Raw genomic sequence first — 19,449 nt, 5'->3', positions numbered from 1 at the left:
ACTACAGGCATGCAGCAGCACAGAGTAACATACACCAGTGTCAAAGTGCATACCCACAACCAGTCTGAACACAGTCATATTATGGTAAGCCTAATTAATATTACAGTATATGGACTGTGTGAAGAAAACCATCCTCATATCTGTCACTCACACACTAATCCTAGATATACTGGCCCGATATACAGTGTAGTGTGATGCCTGACTGTGGTATGGGACATGTCTCAGTCTGGCCCTACAAACATACACACTGATAGGGTACCATAAACTGGAGCAGCATGCAACGTCAGATAGAATAGGACCAAGAACAATGACATCTACCACAGTCTGTACACAGGCCACGTGACATATTCACAATACACACTCTGTCAACAATCACCATAAGTACACAAACCTCACTACTGTACAGAGTACAACAGAATGTCCAGGTTTTGTCCTCAAATATAAGGCCTACTATACATAACATGTCTAGCAGTCTGATATCTCACTGGCTTGTTATCAGGTATGATGTCAGTAAATAATGATATACTGTACACACGCACCTCTTACTGCATGACATATGGACAAAGGATGACAGCCTTGGGGGACAGAGGCACAAAAACAGGGCCAATATTGACATATTGCTGTGACAAAATGAGAAAATTCCTGGTGTAACATGTTTTGTTGTGACACATCTCTTCTGATGGATATGAAGTCAGTAACTCACACGGATGTCACCATGTACTGACTGCAATCATCAGAGTATGCCACTGCATTTCTAAAGATAGGAAATGTGTAACATACCACATGCAAGACTCCAAACTCTGGCCAGTCGGCAGATAGCCCTACAAGTGACAGTTTCCTCAACCACATAACACACATGCCAGACTTTAAATCATGTAGAACAGCCATATTCACACAAACCCTGTTAAACCAACATTACTTCAAATGTAGAACAGCAATACTTACATTCTGTCCCCATTCATGGATCATTCCCCTCCTGTTTGCTGGCCTGTCTCCACAGTGTATGTTGTAAGAGGTATTTCCAACTACCCTCTGTTATGCTGTTTGTCAGACACCCACATGAAGTCCTGATCTCAGTAAAGGAAAAGGGCAAACACCCACATTAAGTGCTTAGTTATAGGAGTATGTCTCCATGCAACTGACTATAGGAATGATACCACAGCTGTTCCACATGCAATTAGCAAGTGGGGGTCTTTAATTCATGCACAGGCCATCAGCTGATCATGAGCATTACTTAAAAAACTCAAGCTGCTGCCTATGCAAAACAGATGTACTTTTCCACATCCACCAGAGGGGGGGAGACAGAGAGAGAGAGACAGAGACAGAGTAAGAAAGGAAGGGAGTAAGACAGTAAGAGCCAAGCATGTTTGTATATGATCCGGGGGCTGAGAGTGGTATCTGGGTATTATAATGGTTGCTGATATTGTTTACTAATCCATACTGTCACACAGTAATTGCACATGGATGTACAAATTTATGGTTGAGGATTGCTTACAACAACCTCTACAGTGTTTGAAAACTGTTGGCCTTGTAATGTGGACATTGGGACATAAAGGTCCTCAATATAATGATGTAGCAAAACCCACACTGCAATGGATCTTGTCATTACACAATCATCAAATCACCCACACAGGAGACTGATGACACACACACACAAACACACACTTACCAGTACTGAGTTTCAAACCCTATCTGGCTATGTATTGCTATTACAGTGTTATGCAGTTATTGCACGTGCCACGGACCTTACATGTTTGAGAGCTGTCCAAAGGTATCTTTGAAAGGGAGTAACATCATCAACAGTGCTAAAGGAGGGGAAAGGGAAGTGTAGTGAATGTCCACAGAAGTAGGTGTCAATGAAGAAACACACTCTCTCTCTCAGAGAAACACACACATTATCACACTTGGCAGGATCAGGATTAGAACTCCAACCTAACTAGCTTGCCACCCTACAGTATTATGCAGTTATCGCAAGTGGCACAGAGCTTATATGGCTGAAACATGGCCAAAGGGTTATTTCAAGGTGAATGACATCAGCAGGTGTGCTAAAGTAGGGCAATAGGAGGTGTAATGTGTGAATGGCTTCAAAATCATTAACCTACACACACACACACACACACACACACACACACACACACACACACACACACACACACACACACACACACACACACACACACACACACACACACACACACACACACACACACACACACACACACACACACACACACACACACACACTTGCCAGTATTGAGATGCACAGGTTCATTGCTTTCACAGGTGTGTAGCAGGTGAATGGGCCTGAAGGCTGTACAAGGCTAGGCAAAGGGAATACCTTGGCATCAGGCCACATGACAATAGTCTCCATTGTGGCTCAGGGGTGCAGCCCCTGGAGTGGCCCTAGGGGTGGATATTGTATTCACCATCCACTCATCTGGGTTACTATTGTGGGTGGCCAGTGATGTGCACTGCTTCCCATGTATGTGATCTATATTTGATAACATGGACAGTGTCTGGTTGTGCACATGTCCCATGTGCATGTTCTTTGATGTGTGGAAGTGTACTTGAGGTCAATGGGGCATGTTGTGTGGACAGACTGTTATCTTCTGATAGCATTCCTGACCTCATTTAGTGAGACCTGGTTATGGAACTGAGGTTGTGCTTGCACTTACATTGACACCATGATACCAGGTATTCAGTGGAGTTAGTGGTGTCTGTCCATACAGGGCATGTGTATAAGGCATGGTATTCCCTTTTTGAGTTACATTTGCAGACTCTACATTTGTTGCAGGCATCCCGTGGGGAACACAGCAAAAGGGCCAATGTAAGCATTTATTTGCCTACTGCAGGGATGGAACTGGGTGCCATGTCCTTTCACTTGCTGGATAACACGCACACAGTCAGGAGATGTAACACATCACAGTACTTTCTGATATCAGTGGCACTGTTGTGGTCAACAGCCATGTAGTCCACTGCAAACACACCATGGTTACTATCTGCGAGGCAATATGCAGGGAATTACCAATATAGTGGTTGTTGCCTAGCCAAGTGTGTTTGTGTATGAGACATGGGTGGAGAGTGTTCTCTGTGTAATATAAGGGGTTGCCTATATTGTTCACCAATCCATAATGTCACATGTAGGGCTATGGATTGTCTACACCACCATCTCTGGTATTTGACATCTGTTGTCCTTATAAGGTGGACATTGTGACATATACTAGGTCCTCAACATAATAATTTAGCAAAACCCGCCCACAATGGATCCTGTTATTACACAGTCACAGCAATCTCCACACAGGATACTGATGACAGACACACATACACACACACACACACACACACACACACACACACACACACACACACACACACATACTTGCCAGTACTGAAATCAGAACCCCTACCTATGTATTGCTACTATAGTGTACTATATTTATCGCATGCACCACACAACTTATTGGATGGATGTTGTCCCGCAGTGCTTCTAAGTTAAGGAAAATCAACAGCCCTTGTAAATACTGGCACTGGGTGATGTAGTGGGTGAGAGATCTCAAAAATAATTTTACCCTAAACACAGACATACACTTGCCAGGGGAGAGGTTCAAACCTCTATCTAACAATCTTTACGGACCATTACGTTACACATTTTCCACATGCACCACTGACATGACATGTTTCAGGGTTGGCAACAGATACTTCTAAGGTGGATAATATCTGCAGGACTGCTAAAGTCAGGCTCTGAGATGTGTACTGGGTGTAAATGGGGTCAGAATATTTGAGGTACACACATAAACACTTGCCACAGATGAGATTCAAACCCATATCTGTGTAGTTACTGCTACTACATTGTTCCACATTTATGGCACGTGCCATGAAGCTTACATGTTGGAGAGCTCTCCACAGGTATCTTTGAAGGTGATTAACATCAGCAGCAGTGCTAAAGGAGAGGTACGGGAAGAGTAGTAAGTGTGAATGTCCATAATTTCAGGTATTATCAAGGACAGACAGACTCTCTCACACAAACACATAGTTTCACAGTTGTCATGTCTGGGATTAGAACTCCTATCTAACTAGTATATTTCGGTATAGCATTACACAGTTATCCCAAGTGTCACGGAGCTTATGGGGCTGGTCCTTTTCCAAAGGATTATTTCAAGGTGACCGACATCAGCAGGCTTGCTAAAGTAGGGCAATGGGAGCTGTAGTGACTGTGAATGGCCTCAAAATCATTCATCTCCATGCACACACACACACACACACACACACACACACACACACACACACACACACACACACACACACACACACATACACGCAGTTTTACAGTTGCCATGTCTGGGATTAGAACTCCTACCTAACTGGTATGTTACACTATAGCATTATGCAGTTATCACAAGTGCCATGGAGCTTATGGGGCTGGGTCTTTTCCAAAGGGTTATTCCAAGGTGACTGACATCAGCAGGCTTGTTAAAGTAGGGCAATGGGAGGTGTAGTGACTGTGAATGGCTTCAACATCATTCATCTCCACAAACACACACACACACACACACACACACACACACACACACACACACACACACACACACAGTTTCACAGTTGCCATGTCTGGGATTAGATCTCCTACCTAACTAGTATTATACTACAGCATAATGCAGTTATTGAAAGCACCACAGAACTTATGAGGATGAGATTTGGCCAGAGGGTTATTTCAAGGTGACTGTCCTCAGCATGAATGCTAACATGGGCAATGGGAAGTGCAGTGTGTGTGAATGGGCCATAAACCATTCCTCTGGAAACACACACACACAACACTCAGTCACACACAACTGCATTTGACAGGACTGGGTATACAAATGCTAGATGAATACTGATTGTACTATCATGTTACACAGTTATCACAAGCACCACAGACACTATAGGTCTGAGGGCTACCAAAAGCAATGTCTGCAATGATTGACATTGGCACATCATGTGATATTGGCAAACTGTATGTGTGGTGGGTGGGACAGGCCTGATGATGGAAATCTCTCTGTCACTGCCTGTCTCTCTCTTCCCCACATCTGTGTGTGTGTATGCTTGACATATTATAGTGTGTTGGCCTTGGATATGTGTGTGTACTCCTATTCAATGTGTGTGCAAAGCATGGATGGTGTGCAATGTGGTGTGTGTACAGTGACATCGGCAATTGACAGATATGTATAATCCACTGTTGTTGTCAGACATGGAATTCATTTCTCTAAGTGTAGGAGCATGACCAATATGACCTTCTGTACTGAGTGTGTGAATCCATTCTAGCTAGGTTGTACTCAAGTCCAGGAGATGGTGTTCTACACCTATAGCTAGCGACCTGTTTCTACAAGATATCTGTAGCTAGGTTGATGGTATGGAGTCACAATGGGAGAAAGATAGTTGGATACTGTAACTATTGTGTCTGTGCTGCTTGTGTTACATGGTTGGTGTTAGCAGAGATAGTCAGACATATGTACTGTTTTACACTGTGTTGTATTATGTCATCAACTACTGACAGATATACTTATTTGCTCACAGTTATTTCCTGGGAAATACAAGATGAATGAAGCTGTATTCAGTATTGTGGTCTGCAGCCTACATATTCTTGCACACTCATGACATTCTGGAGGGGTAGCTGCAGTCACTTGAGATGGGTCTGTGTAAATGGTTCAGCACCTTGGTACTGTAGGATCCTCCTGCTTGTACATATATCATTGTAACAGAATGGCCATATCCTGCTGTGGCAATACCTCTCAGCTGCACAGATTCACCCAGGTTACCCAGAGGCAGGGCTGATATAACTGGTCAGTTCCCCTTCACATTGTGGTTTATGAGCAGGTTTGTAGACACCCATTACTGGGTTTGCAGGCATGGGTAGTATGGGATCACACCAGAGTTTCAGACTTCACACACTCCATGATGTCAATACTTCGACACCCCCCACTCTGTTATTCTATGATGGGCTTGCTACTAGGATTTCAAAACATGGCCTTGCATTTGTGTTCTGTGGACTGTGTTATGTTGTTAGTTGGGACCCCATGAGATAAAATAGATTGGCAGTATGGGTGAGGCATAGGTCTTTAACAGAAGACGGTAGGGCATTTGGCAGTGATGCAGTCCATCTGTAGCAGGCCAGTGCATTCTGTCACTCCTACATTCCCAGGCTGTGAGCCGCTGGATTACCCTGGGGTGACAGGTTAAGTGTGAGAGGTGTTAATGGCAATAGATCCTGTTCATATTAATCCATTGGTCTGGATGCTGGCAGAATGCTGCTTACAGCTAGGGACACACATGGGACACCTCTTCAGCATGCTGCATTATGTGGGTATTCCCATACAAAAGTGGGGGTCAGACTGTACTCGTTCCCAACAGCAGGGATATGACCTGTGATAAACCTGTGGCTGATGATGGGGTGAGCTGAGTGCATGTGTGATATGGAAGCTTCTTGCAGCTAACTCACAGATATACCTTGGACATTCCCCTTATGCTGCCTTGTGCAGGGACATAAGCAGTCTCTCATTACTTCATAACTGTGCCTTTTGTGGTCTTCCAGTGATTAGCCAGACTGCATCAGTATTCCATACTACACAGACAACTAATGTGCTGCTAACCTGTATGTACAATTCCAAAGGTGTGTGCAGTTGACAGTTACATTTTATGTACTCTGACTAGGGTACTTCCACCTGTGTCTTCTGTGTGGAGTCTGCATGATGTCCTCCCTGCGGTCAAGTGACGTTAAAGACATGAAGATAGGTGTGAGCGTGAATGGGCGTGCCTTCATTGAAGGTTGGGCATCGGGCTGGCAACTTGGCACCGCATGTCCATCTTTCAGATGGTGGCAGATATTGACATCTGGACAGGGAGTATGGATGACTGCTGAATTGGGTATTGCTGAGATGCATTGTGGTTGGCACTGCAGTTGTCAGAACATGGCTCTATCATCAACAGTACTGGCTATAGGCCACCAAGACACAACCCTCCATGCCTACATGCTAACCACTTCCACACAATATAGAACACACAACAACCTAACACACGGACCCCTCCATATTTTACACATGCAACAATCTATCCTGTAAATTGGGCCAGCTCAGGTAATCTATGTTCTACTATTATTAAACCCACATATACATGTTACTGCATTTCTAGATAGGATTGTGGTGGGGGGCACACCTAACAACTGTAAACATTTGCTATGACTGTGCTGGTATTTCAAGTACTTTGTTGGCTTCCATTTCATTTTGCATTCTGACCTATCATGCAGACTAGAGGCATATCAGTAGAGTACAGATCTTAGGTTTTATTGACCTACATTTCAGTTTCAGACTTCTTACCCTTCAGAACTGACATACAACTGCCAGACCTGTTGTTGTCTGTCTGTGTAGGTCTGGAGGGGGGATGTTCATCATTGCCATCAATTGTAGGCCTTAGCACAGCCTTTCTTTATGGTCATCTACACCTGTCCAGCTGGCTGAGGCTGGTGTTGGGTATGTGAGCCTCACTGACATGCATGTGTGTGTCCCCTGGACACACATTTGGGCCACCACATGTACTGCAGTGGGATTTTTCACCTTGTCTAGTATTGCCTACTCTTTGTTGACACCAATATTTGTTATGGATTTCATGCTGCCCATATAGATGTCCACTATCTGCTGCCATCCCATTCAGCCACCCGATTCCCTTGCATGTTCACATCCATACCACAGATACAACTAGGAGAACATACTACTCCATTCAGCAATTGATAGGAAGAGTGACTTACCTTGTGGCTGTGCCAGTATTAAGGATGGTGCTAGAGGGCTGACTATGTCATTTGTCCATAGTACACTCCCTATATATGGTAAAGCACAGGTAGTGTCATGTTTGGCATCTCTTTTACTGTATGTGTGAGTCAAAGAGAGGTGTCATTCCCTGAGTCCCTACTGTGTCAGTGTATGTGCTATGCGTTGCCTCTTTGCCAAAGCCTGGGCATACTTGGCATGCCTCCTTCTGCCTACATGGGCAGGCTCAGGTTATTCCTCCTCCAAGTCTCTCTGTGCCTGTAATAGCCTTGCCAGTAGTGGGGGTGTGTGTGGCTCTGCCCCATGTTGTTCCTGCTACAGCTGTTTCTGCAGGATCATATTGTGCAGCTTGGCACATACAATGAAAATTTATGTACACATAGCTGGAGAGTACTGCAAGGCTCTGCCAGATATGTCCAGGTACCAGAAGCATGACGTGAGCATCCCAAACACACGTTCTTTTATTTTTAATTATGGAGTTCTTGTTTGGGTGTGTGTGCATTTCTGATGGGTGTCATCAGCCACAGCTCCAATGTGTAACCAGCATCCCCCACTAGGTGGCCATATGGGATGCCTCCACTGGCAAATTACTGGTACAGCTGTGTCATATGCCAGATGTGGGAGTCGTGATAGCTTCCAGAGCTGCCAGCACAGACATTAAAGATAATACACTGGGCATCGCACATGACCTGGCAGTTGATTGAGGGGAAGCCCATGCCGTTTATGTAGACCCTATGCCACTCACTGGGTGATGCTTTGATGTGTATGTGCATGCAGTCTATAGCACCATCTACCTCAGGGTATTCTGCTATTTGGTGGAAGAGATGCATATGTCTGGTCAACGCCTCACGGGGGTTGAGGAAATATATATGCTCACCGGCATGTGCTGACATGGCATCCAGGAACTGGTAGAGTACCCTGGATGCTGATGCCTGTGAGATCACCATGATATCCCCAGTTGGCCTTTGGAAAGTACCTGTGGCTAGTATTCTTAATCCTACACATACTTTGGTATCCACTGGGATGGGTTCCCCTCTGTTGGTTCTGTGTGTGAGGTGTGGCTGGCACAGCTCAACAATTTTCTGTAAAATGTGCCTGTCCACCCTATAGCACTCCGCTATCTCCAGCTCATGTAGCCCCTGGTAGGTTACCCTAGGTTTGTACACTCTTCTCCTCCTCACTGTGGGTTGGTCATCAGCATTCACATCCTCACCAGCCTCAGTCTCTTCCACATATTGATATATGAGAGCAACAGCAGCCACTTACATTTTGTTAGTTTTGTCAGGTAAAATTTCCCCATCTGTGTACACCGGTAGTGTAGAGTTTGTGGGAAAAAACAGAGTGAAAGGTGTTTGCCTAGTTTATAGTAGTGTGCTGGGCTGGGCTAGGCTGCTGCCTGTGTAATTGGCTGATTCTGATACATTTCACCTGCCAGCTATGCTAGTTCTCCTTGATTGCCTTCCTACTGCCGTTCTCCCTTCCCATTACCTTCCTGTTTAAGCCCCGAGGAGTGTCGCACATACTCAGTGCTCAGATATGAATAGAACTGCTATTTCCTGTTTTTTTTTTTTTTTTTGTCTGATTGTTTAAAACCCGGTGCGCAGTGAGCACACCCATTTAGGGTTATCTGTGCTTAGCTAAGGGAAAACACAGGCCACAGAGCTCCAATAAGCTTACAGCATGCATGACACTCCCCCTTATGAGGTCATCTACCTCTTATACTTAAACCATAGTGTTGCTGTACATACACGGTTGGTTGCAAGGTAACACTGAGAGGATATCTGTGATTCAGTATCAATCCCCTCATTTTCATAAAACAGAATGCTAATTCATAGTTACCACATTCACACTGAGCCTTCCTCCTTAGCAACCACTTTTCCCTGGTATTGGTGTCTTATGCATGCCATTGACTATCATGGCAAAATGCTGATTTGGGTTTAAAAGCTTATTTCCAACTTTTTTCTTATTTTTGGGCCAATCCCGTTTGCACACCGCAACCCTACGCCTAAACGGCTGAAATCGCTCCAAAAAAAATAAAAGTTATTTCTTATAATTTTGAAACTGTTTTCCGTGCCAATGGCCATATATTTGGCCATTGGCATGCCTACTACATTGAATACATGCTTTGTTTGGAGCTGTCATGCCTCCGTTTTGTAATTTACAGAAATGTATTCGGTTACTAACCGATTACATTTCTGCAGGTTACACTATTCCTGCACAGCTGACTGCCTGCTTCCTGGATCGCTAATTCACCTCACCTGCATGCTTTTCACCAGCAAATGGGGTCATTAGCATAGAGCAGTGGTGTCCATACAGAAATAGTGTAGGAGCGCTCATGTACGTACCGGGAGCTCGATCCTGGATTGCTTGTAGGCCATATTGCGTGCAGCAGCTCTTGTATTATTCCTGCACACAGTGCAGAACTTGCTGAATCCTGGGGCATGTTAAACATGAAAACAAGTGCTCCATATGCTGACACATAATAGCATGCATAGGTCTGTAGTGCTGTGGTATAATTTTAGGACTATATCATAGCAACAGAAGCAGGACTATGTCTGTATTCAACTGCTGCAGTGCCGAGATATATTATGTGATATATGATAAAGAAACATGATTCCATGTGCAAAGTGCTATGATTTTTCTCCCCAAGTCGAACTAATTGAGTGGTGGCTACTTCAAAGAGTGGGAAATATAGGCCTGCTGCTTGGTATAGCAGGGACAGCAGGCTATTCCTATTTTGTTCTGTTCAGAATCTTCAAAGAGCACCTGCTGAGGCATTAGACAGAGTTGGTGCTTGACATGACCTGGCATTAATCCTTTCCAATTGCACTGTGATCACCTATTTAGGCAGGCAATATAAGCACCAATACAGTAACCTGAGGTGGTTACCTTGATATACTTGGCAGGTGGGACTCAGGCATTGATGTACTGTGAGCATTTGTTTTCATCTCCATTGACATTTCCTGTTTTTACTGCTGTACATGTAGAGTTAACATTACATAATTTGTTTTCAGTTTGAGGAGGGATGGCAGCTAAGCATGAATTGCTGCTGCAGATGGTAGAAGTGCCTCTGCTACCATCAGGATGTGTATGGGATGTGTGCATCAGTCCACTGTACCATTGAGCTTTCATCTATAACATATGTGTGTTACAATTTTTCACATTATGACATCTTTCTGCAGAACCGGTTGTGGTAAAGCAGGCATTGAGGTCATATCATTCTTAATTTTCAGTGACATCTGCCTATGGTGACAGGTTTTCTGTAGTCACCAGGTCTGCATCTTATCAGGGGAAACAATTATCCTCCTTTCTGAGGTAATGTGGAAGAGTCACTGGTTCCCCTTGTGCCAGCTTAACAGAAAGGAGGTGAATTTTCCTCTGCTGTAAGTATCCAGTGGTCTCCCTTCATCAGTTGTATAGGCTTATGGTTACTGAGGCATGAAAGAAACAAGATAGCCACCTCAGCAATGTGAAACACCTTCTGGCATGACTTATGGAGTCTTGGAACCTGTAGTTCTTATCCATCAGGATTACAGGGCAATAACATTTTCCATCAACTTCAGTAAATATTGCATTTGTCACCCTTTGGGCTAGTCTGCCATTTTAAAGTGCCAGGCCCCACCTTTTACCCATTCTCATATATTCCTTAATTTATTCTTTCATTTATGGTTCATTCCCCATTCTTTATTCATTGTCTACCCTTTCCTATCATCATCCACCAAACTTCCTTAGGTAATTGTGTGTGTGTGTGTGTGTGTGTGTGTGTGTGTGTGTGTGTGTGTGTGTGTGTGTGTGTGTGTGTGTGCGTGTGTGTGTGTGTGTGTGTGTGTGTGTGTGTGTGTGTTTGACCATCTAATACCCTTCCCACTTTTTTCTATCAATGTCTGGTTTGTCTGTTTGTCTGTCTGGCCTATTAAACATGTTCTTCTCCCACTGTCTCATCCACAGCCATCACTCAATACCTGCTCCACCTACCCTTGTTTTGTAGCACTTAAAAAAGGAGATCTTTCCCAATTAAACAAATCCTCTTCCTTTCCCCTAGCCTTTCATACCTTTTTGTTATCATTGTAAGTTTCCCTTCTGCCTGCTTTTCTCCCAGTTCTTATTTTTCAGTCTACTCCAATATGATAAACAGGGTTATCTCTTTGCAGTGCACATCTGTGTTGATGCACCTATTGGCTGCTATGCTGAAGCATGGGTGACACACCATTATGTATGCATGAGTGCACATGCATTACTTAGCAGTGTCTCCATGTCCTGCTTGTCATACCATCACATCTGTCATATAATATACTGTTGTTCTGGTTCTACCATAGACCACCCACCTCATCATCCACTAACCCCTCCTGTTTCCAATACCCAGGACTCTTCCCTTACCTATTCTAACCTTCCCTCCTTCCTCATTCTTACTACCAAAGACCACACATCACTTTACCTTCTGCTAATTCCTTCTCCCCTTTGCACATCCTCACTGCATACTATAACCTTACACGACCATGGAAATCAAACCTACACATACTCTACCATTAATATGTCTACCTTTCCTCCTCTACTGCCTTCTCTATCTTATCAGACTACCTGACTTTTCCTTCCCACTCTCTATCATACAACTTCAATACATGCCTTAAATGAGTCTCACCTCTCAACTTATATCTCTCCTCACCTCTATTACTATAATGACTCTCTCCTCTTTACTAGAAAGATTCTTCCTGATGTCTGTAATGCAGTCCCAGTCCCTCACAATCCATACCTCCCCAGTTACCCTAGTCTAAACTCCACCTCTAAAGAATCTAAGGACCTTGCCTCCCTCCTACTCCAACTAATCGCTATCCTCCTCTCTGGTGACATACATCCTAATCCCGGACCCCCAGACAACCAGGTTTCTAACCCTAACTTGTCTTCCTCACCCTCTCGCCATTCTCCTTTCTGCCACCATTAACACGCAAAGTTTATGCAATAAACTTCCCACCCTTCATGCCTGGCTATCCCATTCCCACCCTGACATTCTCTCTATCATGAAACATGGCTAAAACTCCACATAATAGATTCAGAAATCACCCCTGCCAACTACAAGATCATAAGAAATGACAGGACTCTAAAGAAAGGTAGTGGAGTAGCCCTACTTTTCTCCTCCCTAACAGCGACACCCTTTACCAAGCCTATACCCCAATTCAAAACAGCTGATCTAACCTTGGCCCTCTTGAAAATTAATAACCATAAAAACATACATATAGCTGCTCTTTATATTCCACTAGGAAACAACATCTCCATTCTTGAAGATATCCTCTCTTGGTTCTCATCCAACATAAGTAATGAAACTATACTCATAGGTGATGTAAATATAAACTGGACTTCTATTCAATCACCTACATCACCTCAGAATATAAACCTATACAACTACAACCAAATAATTACCTCTCCTGCCTGATTTAATAAAGATAACAACCCCAGTAGTATTCTGGACTGGATATGAGTTTATCACCCCGACTCCATTTCTGACAATGGCACCCTACCTTACTCCCTTAGAGATCATATCCCTGCCTTTGCACATCACTCGCCATCCTCCCTCCATCTTCACCACAACTACATCACAACTCGTATCCTAAAAAACTTCCTCTCTCTAGCTTTGTCTGACTCACTAAAACATATGAACTGAAACCCTGTAAAAAACCCTCCCTCTTGACGACGCCGTTACATATTTCAATACTACATTCAAGAACCTACTAGATAGCTTCGCTCCCCCCAGAACTAAAAGAATCAAAACCAAATCCACCTCTTGGCTAACTAAAGCAGCTATTACACTCATGCATCTCTGAGAAAAATCTTGGAAGCATTACCATCAATCTAAAACACCTAACACCCTTACTGAGTATAAGCAACTTCAAAATTAAGTAACAAATTGCTTTAGACTGAAAGTCCTACTACCCCAAACTTCAAAACAATCATAGATCCAACCCCCCAAAATTTTGGAACAGTATATCTGCTCTCTTCTATTCTGGCAAAAAAGACAATCCCTGCCCTGACAATAACTCTCCAGATCATATCTTAGCTACCCAATTCAAGCCTTTCTTTATTGATTCAATAGCCAAGCTCACCACATCATTCTCCAATAACACTTCTACTCCACCCTCATCCTACACCATCACCCTCTAGTCCCACTGACATCAACACTACTCACCCCCTTTACCTTACAACCCGTCTCACTACACACCATAAAAAATCTTCTCCCCAAACTAAAACCATGCTCTCATGCCCCAGACAACCTTCCATCTAACTGTTATAATGTGTGTTTGGTTGGCTGTTCATCGTGCTTACTGTGGAATTATTAAAGGATTACACTCAGTAGATTGATGTTTTCTTCCAATGTGATCTTTTTGATGTTTTTTTCCATTTAACTTTCTCAAGCTAGCTGCTGATGGCATAGCCCTTCCTATCACCATACTTATCAACCATTCCATACAAGAATCCTATGTACGTCTCCTCTGGAAGAAAGTGTTCATCATTCCCCTCCACAAAGCAGGCAAAAATACTGAAATCTCCAACTTCCATCCTACAGCCATCCTGTCTCCTATCTCAAAAGTCCTTAAAAATTCATACACTTGCAACTCCTTCCCTACCTCCTAGACAATCAACTTCTTTCTCCAACTCAACATGGATTTAGACCTGGACATAGTACTACCACTGTCATTCTCTCCTTCCTTGACATCATTAACCACGCCCAAGACTCTGGCAACATTGTATCTACCCTTCTCCTAGACTTATCAAAGGCATTTGATACTGTTTCCCACAGCCTTCGCTTTCCAGACTCTCTCTTCTCAATCTCTCCCACTCCTCTAGTAACTGCTTTTTCAGTTACCTTTTCTAATAGACAACGAGCCATCAAGTAGAACAATAGTACCTCTTCCTTCCTTCACACTCTAACAAGAGTTCCATAAGTTTCAGTACTGGGTCCCTTACTTTTTAACATCTTCGTTAATAATTTTCATCAGTGCATTCCTAATACCAAACTTGTCCAATACGTGGACGATTCCACCATAATTTGCTATGCTCAATCTCTTCCGAAACTCATGCAACTAACACAAGATGCCTTCTCTTGTACTGTGTCTTGGATGCTGAATAATCACCTTGCTCTAAATGCATTAAAAATGAAAATCATGATCTTTATCCCATCTAAAAACACCTTTATTGATAAAAATTCCTTCTCCATAGTCAGTCAGAATAAGATTCCCATTGCAATTGTCTCCCATACAAAACTTCTAGGTGTTATCATTGATGAACATTTAAAGTTTGACATTCATATACAAACTAGTATTAAGAAAACACACCCAAAGCTCGAAATGCTGTATTGTCACAGCCGTTATCTCATTCCCTCATTCTAAAATATAATCTGTATTTCCTACCTCATCCTCCTCACTAACCTTCAATCCTCCCTAAAGTCAAAACTGGCATCTTGCTATTATAAAATCTCTTAAGTTTGCTACTGGGAGCAAATCCTCCTCCCACCACTGTGATGCACTCCACTCCTTGAACTGGCTGTAACTCCCCCACTATCTCTCTTACATTCAACTAACTGCTCACAAACTCATTTTCCAACCCTCTAACTGTCCTTCCCACTCCTCTATACTCACCTTCCAGCATCCTGATAGACTACTCAGGTCTAATAACCAGAACCTCCTCGAAGTGTACAAACCATTATGTGCACCTGGGCAATTTATCCTGCTTTTCTCTCTCACTCGTCTATGGAATTCACTTCCCCTCACATTTGAATCACCCAAAACCACTCCACCTTCAAGACCATCCTCCATTCCCATATTTCTTCTCACTGGGAATGCTCATGGTCTCACCCCACCTGACACCCTCTATATAAATTTTGCTCCCCCATCCTTTTTTCTTTTCTCCTTTCTCATAACTCACCCTAGTGACTCCCTTCATTTCATTTCCACTCCCTCTCCCTTTTCTCATTCTCATAACTCACCCTAGTGACTCCCTTCATTTCATTTCCACTCCCTCTCCCTTTTCTCCTTCTCATAACTCACTCTAGTGACTCCCTTCATTTCATTTCCACTCCCTCTCCCTTTCCACCTTTCTCATAACTCACCCTAGTGACTCCCTTCATTTCATTTCCACTCCCTCTCCCTTTTCTCCTTCTCATAACTCACCCTAGTGAATCCCTTCATTTCATTTCCACTCCCTCTCCCTTTCCACCTTTCTCATAACTCACCCTAGTGACTCCCTTCATTTCATTTCCACTCCCTCTCCCTTTTCTCCTTCTCATAACTCACCCTAGTGAATCCCTTCATTTCATTTCCACTCCCTCTCCCTTTCCACCTTTCTCATAACTCACCCTAGTGACTCCCTTCATTTCATTTCCACTCCCTCTCCCTTTCCTCCTTTCTCATAACTCACCCTAGTGACTGCCTTCATTTCATTCCCACTCCCTCTCCCTTTTTTCCTTTCTCATAACTCAGCCTAGTGAATCCCTTCATTTCATTTCCACTCCCTCTCCCTTTTCTCATTCTAATAACTCACCCTAGTGACTCCCTTCATTTCATTTCCACTCCCTCTCCCTTTCCACCTTTCTCATAACTCACCCTAGTGACTCCCTTCATTTCATTTCCACTCCATCTCCCTTTTCTCCTTCTCATAACTCACCCTAGTGACTCCCTTCATTTCATTTCCACTCCCTCTCCCTTTTTCCTTTCTCATAACTCAGCCTAGTGAATCCCTTCATTTCATTTCCACTCCCTCTCCCTTTTCTCATTCTAATAACTCACCCTAGTGACTCCCTTCATTTCATTTCCACTCCCTCTCCCTTTTCTCCTTCTCATAACTCACCCTAGTGACTCCCTTCATTTCATTTCCACTCCCTCTCCCTTTTCTCCTTTCTCATAACTCACCCTAGTGACTCCCTTCATTTCATTTCCACTCCCTCTCCCTTTTTTCCTTTCTCATAACTCACCCTAGTGACTCCTTTCATTTCATTTCCACTCCCTCTCCCTTTTTTCCTTTCTCATAACTCACCCTAGTGACTCCCTTCATTTTATTTCCACTCCCTCTCCCTTTGTTCCTTCTCATAACTCACCCTAGTGACTCCCTTCATTTCATTCCCACTCCCTCTCCCTTTTCTCCTTTCTCAGAACTCACCCTATTCACCTTTCACTGTTCTACTCTCCTCCTCAATTTGTTTTTCTACCTCTTGCCTCATGAAATGTCTGCACTCCAAATTATACATATGTACTCCAAAATACTTATGTTTTAATTTCATTCAATGCTTTGTTACAATACCGTGCTCAAATGTTATTATTCTGTCTTCTATATTACTGTGTTTTAGTAGTTTTTGAAAATTGTATTGCACTTGTTAACTTTGTTGATATTAGCTTTGTAATACCTGTATATGGAGCTTTTCTACCCGGGCATCCATTGAAAATGGGCTCATTTTGACCCAATGGACTTTCCTGGTTAACAAACTGCAAATAAATAATAAAATAAAATAAATTTGTGTTGCATGTGTTTTCTGAAGGATATGAAGACTGAAACTGAAATGCATGCCATTATTTCGTGTCTTTAATTCTTAGATCATCACAGGGGTTTGCCAATAAAACACAATTTGTATGAGGAACAGACAAAAAATATGAGGCAAAAATCTGGAGATTCTGCAAAAATCTGTACAGTTAAGAGATATGGTTATCTATGAAACCCTGACAGGAAACTGCACACATTTTGTGACTGTGGCTGCAAACAAGGTAGTGCCTTTCAAATTACTAGGAACCCTTTGCAATTACATCAGAGACTCAATTCTTGTCTGTTTAATTCCAGCATCATTCTCAGCTCATGTATGAAACATGTACAATTTTAAATACATCTCCCCAGACTATAATATTATTTATTATATCTGTGCAATACTAGAAAAATATTCCATGAGATACTAGTTTTTCATGTGCAGACAGTAGACATTATGATGGTTGTTGTCATCTTTCGGCTTTTCCCGGTTAGGGGTCGCCACAGCGGAAATCCGGTCCGCTAATGATTGTCAGTAGATTTTCACGAACGCCGATGTGCCAGCTCGATGTTCAACCTTCAACGAAGGCACACCCATTTAAGCATGTCTTTCGAATGCCAACTCAACCGCAGGGAGGACATGCAAACTCCACACAGAAGGCACTCCCCGCACTCCAGCCGAGAATCGAATGGGAGAACCTCTTGCTGTGAGGCAACAATGCTAGTGCTGCACCACCCCAGAAGTCCAATATGATGGTAAAACTGAGTATTCATAAAGTGAGGTATTCTAGTCTTTTGTTGTTTAACTTCTAAATTACTAATTGTTGAATTTTTAATAAAAATACTTGCTGGAAGAGTGAATGCGTGTAAGAGGTCACACTCTATTTGAAGAAAACATACATTTGCATTTGCTGTGAAGGTAACATGCTCACTGCTAGTCACTGTTATTAGTTGTTTTTCTTCTATGCTCTGCCTTTTTCCTTTTTCATATTATTCATTCCCCATCGATTGTTTACTTAATGGACTGTTGTTTAGAAGAGAATCTATTCACACATCATCATCATTTAAAAACCTTTCTAGAAAGTAATTATTTAAAAAAAAATATTTATTTCCATAAACTAAAATTGTTTTCTAGGAAGCTACCTAGCATATCAGCAGATCTCTACATCGACTCTCATTTGTTTAAAGAAGAAGAATACTTAGAAAATCAGTAAATGCTGAACAGAAATCAAAAACTCATTTGTCTTGATAAATATTCCTTTCATTTTGGAAATAATCAAATGGTTACTGTTCATGAGCTGGTTAGCTGGTATGTTTATAGAGATTACACCAAGACTGATGTCTGGAGAAACTTCTATCTCCTCTTAATTTCCTTTTATCTTTGAGAACAACACATAACAAGACAGTACTGAAAGCTAACCATCCAGTGTTCTTTTTTATTACTCTTAGGTTCATATGTTCGTAGGAGGTTACTAGGCTAATGGTCCTAGGGCCTCTACAATCTTAGCCATGTAAAAAATCCATGTAGCCTGATTTACCATAGTCAGATGGTCATTATTAGCACAGTTCTGTGGTCAGCACCGACTACCCCTGTCCATGAAGGATATAAATTCCACCCCTGTGGTGAATTCAAGGTCACTCATCTAATTGCCAAGGTTGCGCTTAAATAGGATCACTGAGAGCTCTGCTTCATGTTGAAGTTGGATCTTATTCCAGAGGAGTGGCAATTTCTGGGAGAAATATCTGTCTCTCCAACATGTTTTTTAATGTCACAGGCTAGGTTGAGATTCCTGAAGTGAGTGACTCTTGTCTCATTTGATTTGTGGATGTGCAGCATTTCCATTTGGGCAGAGTCATATACTGCTCTACAGGCCAGGCACAGGTCATGCCTCAGCAGCTTGTATAATACAAAGTACAGTGACATACATGGCTTTCAGTCTTTTCACGTAAGTCACATTTTGGAGGCCCTGGCCTCTCCTGATTAGAAACCTCTGTGGTCTCTCCAGTTGCTATAGATGTCTGCTGACAGATATAGAAGGGAGTATTGTACTCAGTTAGTGGTCTGATAAGGGTCAAGTACAGTGGAGTTATAACCTCCTTAGTCTTGGATGTGATGCTCTTATTTATGAGATGTACAATGTAGAAGGCTTTCCTTACT

The 19,449-nt window shown here is 42.7% G+C and overlaps 1 protein-coding gene across 1 annotated transcript in view; it reads right to left on the bottom strand.

Annotated features, from left to right (window-relative positions):
- The window catches only part of DPP10 (dipeptidyl peptidase like 10), a 3,628,631-nt gene that overhangs the window by 1,757,892 nt on the left and 1,851,290 nt on the right, over positions 1–19,449 (bottom strand). The window lies entirely within an intron of this gene.

Source organism: Protopterus annectens, chromosome 6.part0 (genome assembly GCF_019279795.1).
Source record: "Protopterus annectens isolate FY-2018-M chromosome 6.part0, PAN1.0, whole genome shotgun sequence".
NCBI classification, from domain to species: Eukaryota; Metazoa; Chordata; order Ceratodontiformes; family Protopteridae; genus Protopterus; species Protopterus annectens.
Note: the sequence above shows the minus strand (reverse complement) of the source record. Positions and strands in the feature narration are given on the sequence as shown.